The sequence below is a fragment of the Lepeophtheirus salmonis genome, chromosome 1, assembly GCF_016086655.4.
Source record: "Lepeophtheirus salmonis chromosome 1, UVic_Lsal_1.4, whole genome shotgun sequence".
Classification (NCBI taxonomy): Eukaryota; Metazoa; Arthropoda; class Copepoda; order Siphonostomatoida; family Caligidae; genus Lepeophtheirus; species Lepeophtheirus salmonis.
This window is the reverse complement of record NC_052131.2, coordinates 35,646,917-35,655,151: the sequence shown is the minus strand read 5'-3', so window position 1 is coordinate 35,655,151 and position 8,235 is coordinate 35,646,917.

The following is an 8,235-nucleotide window of genomic DNA, read 5'->3' as shown; positions in this document are numbered from 1 at the left end:
TTTTCAAAAAATTGACCCTTTTTTTGCCTATTTTGCAAAAAAAAATTCAAGAAAAAACAATCAAGATTACCTTCCTATTGTATTTTCCAAAAAATGAAATCTTCTTCACCCTCAGAATTGATCAAAGATTGAAGTAAAAAAATGTTACTTAGTGGTGTTGTAATCAAGACACTTTCCCTGAAACAAAGATAGTAAGAAGTCAAGACTAGATATGTTACAGGTCGGTTCTGATTTGAGAACCCCCTAAAATTGGAACTGAGTATTTCTCCCGTCCGTTTTTTTATTTGACTATTTTAAGAAACTCATTTTAAACCCAGTTTTTCAAATATATATTGATTTGCATTCTCTCATTATTATTTTTTATATTCTTTTAAAGGCAATGTGTATATGGGTTCTCAAGACATTATCATGATTGTAATGTGCTACGCTTTGATGCAGTGTAGTATTATAAGCATTGGATCTGGTCTAAGATACGTATCCAAAAGGAAACTCCACATCATAAGTGTCTCAATTTTTGTATAAGATCCATCTCGATCCATGAACTGACCAGAAATGATCCGTATAAATTTACCATTAATCTAAATTATAGCTTATTTAGGTCCAAACTTCCGGTAAAACGTTCATAAAATTAGGTACAAGTCTACATCTAATTTTGGGTTTTGATCTGGATCCAAAAGTTTTCATATCCTCAATTTACTGGATCATTTCCGTCTAAAGATCCAAATCCACCTGGATTTCTAAAAATGTGGATCGATCCTACCTTCTCAGTTAGAGTACCAAAAATCGAGGCGAATCCTTCAAAAGTTGATCTTATGTCTCGTCTTAATACCATGATTAATTTTGAAAAGTACCAAGACTAAGACGAGGACAAAACTGTTTGACAGATCAAAATGGAGACAAGACAAAGTCCTTTAAATATTGATCTCAAGATTCAAGACTATGACTAACTTTGAGATCTATATAGATTTGGGCTTATCGTGAGTAGATTCTGGGGCAATAATTTCTTTCTTTTTTTAAAATTAAAATTTAGTTATGAAATTTTGATTTTTTTTAAGTTAGTAATTTTGGATTTTCATTTTTTTAACAAAATTATAATTCTGCCCTTATTTCATTGTCGAGGTGACATTTATTTATACTTTTTATTTTACTTAATTTAGAAACATAATATTTCTGAACATATCAGTCTGACATTTAGCAGGTAGACCTATAATACGACCAAGCATCCCTCTCTCTGTCTTTTTTCTTCTACCTTCATTCTTTGTTTATATTCCCCTCTATTCAGCCCTGCAATACGGGCATCCTCTGCTATAATTTTATATAATCAACTGCAGAGCCGAGGAAAATACCAATGTTGTGTCTTAAACTCATCTTAGACTTACATCATATTATGTGATTGAAATATCGAATCATATATTCGTAACTGGAGCATCAAAAATTATGAACAATCAGTAATCAACATATATTTTTCCTAACATATGTTAATATGTGTAAAATAAAGTATAAATATTATTTGATATTTGGGTTCGTAAGATTTATGTACATATAGCTGTCAAATCAGTCTCACGATTCTTTTTAAAATAATTTTTTTGAAGTAAATTCTAATTTTTTCTTCTTAATGGGTCGTTATTCTTTTATTTGTGACTAATTGAAGGAAACTTCCCTCATTACAATAATGCATCGTTCCTATTTACTTTTTACCTTAAGGGCAGTCACACTCTTTTTTGAAGATGTTTTATGCTCATTAACACATCTTTTGAACATGAACTTGTTCAAACGCTAGCGAAAAAATATATAGTTTTTGACCAACATGATGTAATTGTATTTCTTAATAACGGTTCAGCTGATCAAAACTATACTATGTAATAGGGATCAAGGTTAATAAAAATACAAGGTTATGCCAACAAGTAATTTCACCTGCCATAATTTTAAATTTGATGTACCATACTGACTGCAGGGTAAGACAGACACATTTTGACGTCATAGAGTCTAACGGCAGTACTCTAACAGTAACAGTCGAGGAAGGTATTATATAGCTACTCTTGGTAACTGTTATACTCTTTTACGTCACTATTAGTGGAAGTCTAACATCATTTTGAAGAGCGCTATAGTATAACTTTGTATTTGTATTAACCTTGGTAGGGATGACGTTTGGGTATTTTTTTAACCAGGGAGACACGAGTAATTAAAAGACTCAGACTAAAATGAAAAAAACTTCTGATAACATTAAATTAACTAATCAACACAATAAATATTGTAACTCCTTAAGGCATTCATTACATGATTGTTTTAAATGAATTCTCTCATTCATTAAATAACTATTGTACACTAAAATGTTGCCCTTAGTTTTACCAAAAAAGGAAAATAAAAAGAGTGTATTTTCCCAAGATATCTTACTAGTAATTAAATACTAACCTTGACATATCTTTTTAGCAATTTGCACAGGACATGAGTTTATTTTCACCATTTGTTTTGTGTTGCTACACAAAGTATAAATTTAAAGATTTATAAAAAATGTTCCAAGATTTGAATCTACACAAAAAATCTTTTCAAAATTAAGAAGTTAAATATCAATTTAAATTATTGATTTAAATATAATTTAGTTATACTCACAGGCTTTTTCTAACCCAGTCAATTTATGATCTTATGATAGTTTATTTGAAAGAATTAAGGGTAATTACATAATTTCAGCCTATATTCTCAAGAAAAATTGAATGTTTTAAAAAATAGCTTAAATATTACTATAATTTCTGTGGTAAATTGAAATACTTAAGAATATTGAATATAATTTAGAACTTTCATTTATTATATGAGACATTGTTTAGCTCTAATAGGACCGTTCAAGTACAATTTATAATATCATTTTTTATAAATGTTCAAGGAATGTTTACGTCTTTTACTTGCAATTTGCAGTGCTTCAAAATAATATATCAAAAATATTTTATTAACAGAAATATAATATAATTAGATTGGAAATATTAATTTAATCCAAGCTCTATTTTGAAAATAAAAATATGCTTGCTTGTTTTTGTGTTAACGGGCAATATACATTACATCTCAATATCGATCGGACACTTTGATTTTGTAGACAAATAAGATGATAGCTAAAAAAGAAAAACAACAAATTTTACGTGATTTGCATTTATAATAAGTTAAACTACAATAGAAGTATTACTTTTCAAAAATCAAATAACCTCGTCCCAATTTTTCATGAACCTTTGGCACAATAACTTTAAGGTCAAGGATGGCATTCTTTCCCCGGATTGAGTGCCTTTTGATGTGTGGCATGTTACGTTTCTGGAGTCAATAACCAATTCCCAACTCATAGGAGCTGTTGATAATTAGAAACCTTCTGGGCCAAAATGTTTTTGTATTGGATTTTATCCATTTTGCCACAGTTTAGCAATTGCACACAAGTTCATTGCTGATTGAGGATTATTTGACCTTCCCATATATCGAACACATGAGATCATTTCCTATGGATTCCTGGCGATGTATTTGGTGCTCTTGACATTAACCACACAGTCCATATTATATATTTTAGTTTTAAAATATCAGTGTTTACGCTTTCTTCTGTTGATCAGATATTTTAGAATCAAAGCAAACTATTAAGGCTCTTGTGCCGACAAAAAAAACCCCTCAAATGTATTATTATATATTTTTTTAATTAAATGCTTTTTTTAAAGAAAGTTTTCCAAACAATAAAAATCTATTTTCCTTAATAATATAAATATTTAGAGAAAAAAACAACAACATATAATTACCTTTTTCTGAGCCTTTGACAAACTAACTTTATAGTTGACACTAACCTTTTGACACAGTTCTCATCCCCAGAGGTCTTCAGACTGGTATTATGTTGGTGGTTGGTAGCACATACTTTTTTCCAAAGGACGGTCCACAGATAGCAGTCAAAGGGAGTACGATTAGGTGATGATGGAGGCCAATGTTCCGTTGACCAAAATCCAGCTGACCCTAATTTCTTTAAAAGTAGGATCGATTTAAATTTGATGTGTTGTATACAGTTCATACCCAGATCCCAACCCCATCAGAGCTCTTCAGAACTGTAAAAACACTGTAGGCCGAAATACATTTGTATAGGATTTTCCATTTGCTCAGACACGGAAAAAGATTTTCCATCATATCAAATAAATCCTAACATCATGGCGGACTGAGGATACTTTTACTTTTGGTTTAAATATTTGGTGCCACATCCTTTGTACTCATGGCGACGCACTTGTTGCTTCTGGAATGATTAAAACAATACATATTTTAAATAAGAAATTACCAAAGATTAATCTTTACATAGTCTTTTTTCTGTAGCTCAGACATTTTGAAAAAAACACAAAAAACTTTAATTTTTATCGGTATAGAGTAATAATTAAAGCTCTTAACACTAAGTGGACGGACGAATGTATACCCCCGTCAACGACGGAGAGGTTATTTTGACCTATAAATTTGTTTTGGTGTTTTATGATAATTTTTGATCACTTTTTGATAAGTCATCAATGATAACTAGTGTTTCTATTTATTTATTTCAATTTTATATCGTCTACAATTTAGCAGTTTTTACATATAACCAGCTTTAGTAAATTATTAGTATAGAAAGCACATACGTACTTTTTACAATTATAGCATATTTTATTTAAATTATATTGTCTTATTTGGTACGCTTTTTTCCCCGATTTCCAGACAACTCATTGGTTTCTTGCGAAAGATTTTTGTCAATAGGGTACTCTAAATGTTCTTCTTGACTTCTAGGAGCTCAATTCCTCTATACAAACCAGTAAAAATTCTCCCCTGCTTATGTTTGACCCAGTTACTTCACGATACAAAATCACACTATTTATAACTGCAAACTCAAGCAAGTTATAAAATACTTGCAAAGAGCAACGTCTGGAAATCAATTTTGTTGTATATAGTTTTGTCATTTGATCAACATTATCCAATCCATATTTTTTTTACCTATAATAGACTACGGAATTAGGTAATTTCTAAGTTTTTGTGAACAGTACTTCGAATTAAAACATTTTTAGAGTGTTTTCCTTGATACACTTTAAGGTTTTTTTTTAAATAAAATGATGGAATACAGAATGTAGTTTTATGCTTTTCGGTACTTCTCGGCATATTCGAGTCATGGTACCAACTATCCTTGTCATTTTTGACAATAATGACTCAGCGAGTTTTACTGATGTGAAAAAGTTATCAGATGTGATATTTCGTCCCTTAGTTAGGAAAGGCTCAACTAATTTCATAACAACATACTCCGACAAACTTTTATTCTGAGGGCGATGAATATTTTCCCCTAAATATGGAAATTCATTGAGAAGATAATGGGATTTTCAGTCAACAGCAAGGGAAAATATAATACCAAACTTATCTGGCTTATTTGCTATGTATTGGGTAAACGGACATACACTTTTAGTGGAATATAGTTGTTCATCGACAGTGATATTCTCTCTGGGACGATAATAGGCTTGATAGTTATCTATAAATCTGTACCATATTTTGGAAAAAGGGCAAACTTATCTGTTTTAATTCGTTGACTTCGACACGATTTTAAATCGAATCGTAAAAACTGAAGAAGTTCCTTGTAAAAAAGGGGACTTCCAAATTTTCTTCCAAAAACTGTAGAGTGGTTGTCCTTTTCCTATAAGGCTTCTAGCATACATTATTGCAAACATATCGTATATTCGCTCCTTCTTTACAGTCCAAGTTGGAATTATTCAATTTGATCCTTGGTAAAGCAAATGTTTAAAATAATAGATAAAATGCTTCAATAAACATCAAGTAAGTACCAGTACTTTCAAGTATACAAATAAAAAAAGTGATGGGTTACGGCTCTTTATAATCGTTTTTATATTCATCTTCAGAGCTAGACATTGAATATTTTCCAGGAATATATTCTTGATCTTCCAAAGTATCAAAATATCTCAAAATGTTTTATCGTAAATAAATGAAAAACTAAAGAAGTTGTTATTGATTAAAAAAGTGTCCGTGCGATATTGAGACATATTATATAAATACATACGTTCTTAAAATTATCCATACCCTTATTAATTTTTGTGATGAAACTAACGCAATTTTGTCAAGTTTGGTTATGAGTTATATGTTACCAACAAATGGACGAATTACAACAATACTCAAATGTAGAATTTCTGATTATATTTGTATTTTATTGAAGGATAACTAAAAAAAATACTTGGAACAAAATTATTTATACCTTTGACAATATCCAACAAAAACGTCCTAAATGTGTAAATCTTTCTCATAAAATTCCTTTATTTTTCTTTCAATTGTTCCTTTAATTAGTCAGATGGAGTTACACAAATTAAGTATAAGTAAACATTAAAGTACTAATTACAATTCCTGACCAAGGAATTGTCTTTGAAGTCAATTTACATTAAGTACATTTTATTCTCTAGTAAGGACCAATACACGCCCTACTCACCATTCAGTTCCAGAGAATAATTTTCCCGTGTGGGTTGTCTATTCAGCTAGGTCGTTTCATTTCCTAAAGTTATTTCATGACTTCACTAAGGAATGAATACCTTTTTTGTTCACCAAATATGAAACAATGATAAAAAATAGCATCTTCCTTAAAGAGTACAAAGAGAGGAAAAGTCTTCATATCATACTCCATTTCTGTTCATCATGGTAAAATAAACGAGCATAGTGACAGGGGTATCTGTAAGGGGGTAGACTTGAGGGGCTTCAACCCCCAAAATCGAGAAAATTTTGTCCTTACTATAAAAAAATTTGAATAAAATTAAATGACAATATGGGTAATAAATTTCCTTTTCTATGTCTTCTATTTAAAAAAAAAATCACTAGTTAAAATTAAGGCTTAACCCAAAAATTTCAAATCTATCACTTTTTAAAAGTTTTTTCTGTATCTAAAAAACTCCAAATTAATATCCTAAGGACCCCCTGAATGAGGATCTGTTTCTTAATCTGGTATTTTCTCAAATTGATGGAAAATGCTACAATGAAATTCCAGTTCACTATGACTTTCCAGTGGCAACCGACCAAAGCATAATAAACCAGAACAAGAGGTTCGACACTTTAAAAAAACCACATAGGGCGTGTCATGAAACGTATGGTGCCCAACAAAATTGTAAGAAAACAATATTGATTAGTATACTATGATGGGAACGCTTGACCATGTAGGGCAAAGGTATCACGTTCCACCATACGACGAGCCTTGCACAGTGGAGCTCTTCAAGATGTAAGCCTTGGAAGACGTTGCTGGTCCTGGGTAAAAAGTACCGACTGGCTTATACTAAAGCTTATATAAAGCAAGATCCCAGCTTGTGGTCTAACATTCTGTGGTGTGATTAGTGTGCATTAGCTTAATCCCTAAAATAATAAAATTAATATGGATATGAATAATTTTGAGGACAAGTGAATATACATTTATATAATATTTTAAAGTACTGTCAACTCAAGCATAACATTTTTTCACTATTAAGGATATACATATTTAAAATAAAGAATGTAAAAATGTTTTCTTATAAACTTATGAGGATAGAATAATGTACACACAAGGTTATAAATTTGATCCATCGCATGCACACAAGAAAAGTAATATTCTCTTATTTGAAAAGATTTTGACAATCACCTTGAAGTGAAAAAAAGAAAAAAAATATAACATCACTTATAATATAGGGTTCTGTCCATTACATAACTTTTATTCTCCCATAGTATGTACTTGAGTGTTTATATTTTTATGAAAAAAAGAAGTACTTATTAGATTGAAATAGTCAAACATATACCAAAATAAAAAAAATCAGGGATTTGAAATTCATTAATCACTGTTTTTACATGAAACTATTTAATTCAAATATCAAACCTATCACAGGCCTCTTTTTTAGGAATAGCTATACATTCGACTATTAAATCTAATAAATTGATATTTTTTTGTGTTGTTTTTTTGCATAAACATACGACAAATAAATAGCATTACAATCTTGTTTTATGTCCGTTGTGTTATATGCGGAAGTTATGAACAATAATTAGGTTTAAAGTTATTAGAATGTATTCTTTGCAAACAATCCTGTATATACATCTTAAATAAGTGATGTCCCAATAAAGGCAGACCCACGAGCTAAAAAAACTACCTTCTACACTAATAATTATATTTATAAAATAAAGAAAACGATGATTGAGAACTTATGTAATGATGAAAATCGGGTCTATTTTTTAGTACTCCCGATTATTTTAGAGGACAATGAAAAGAGT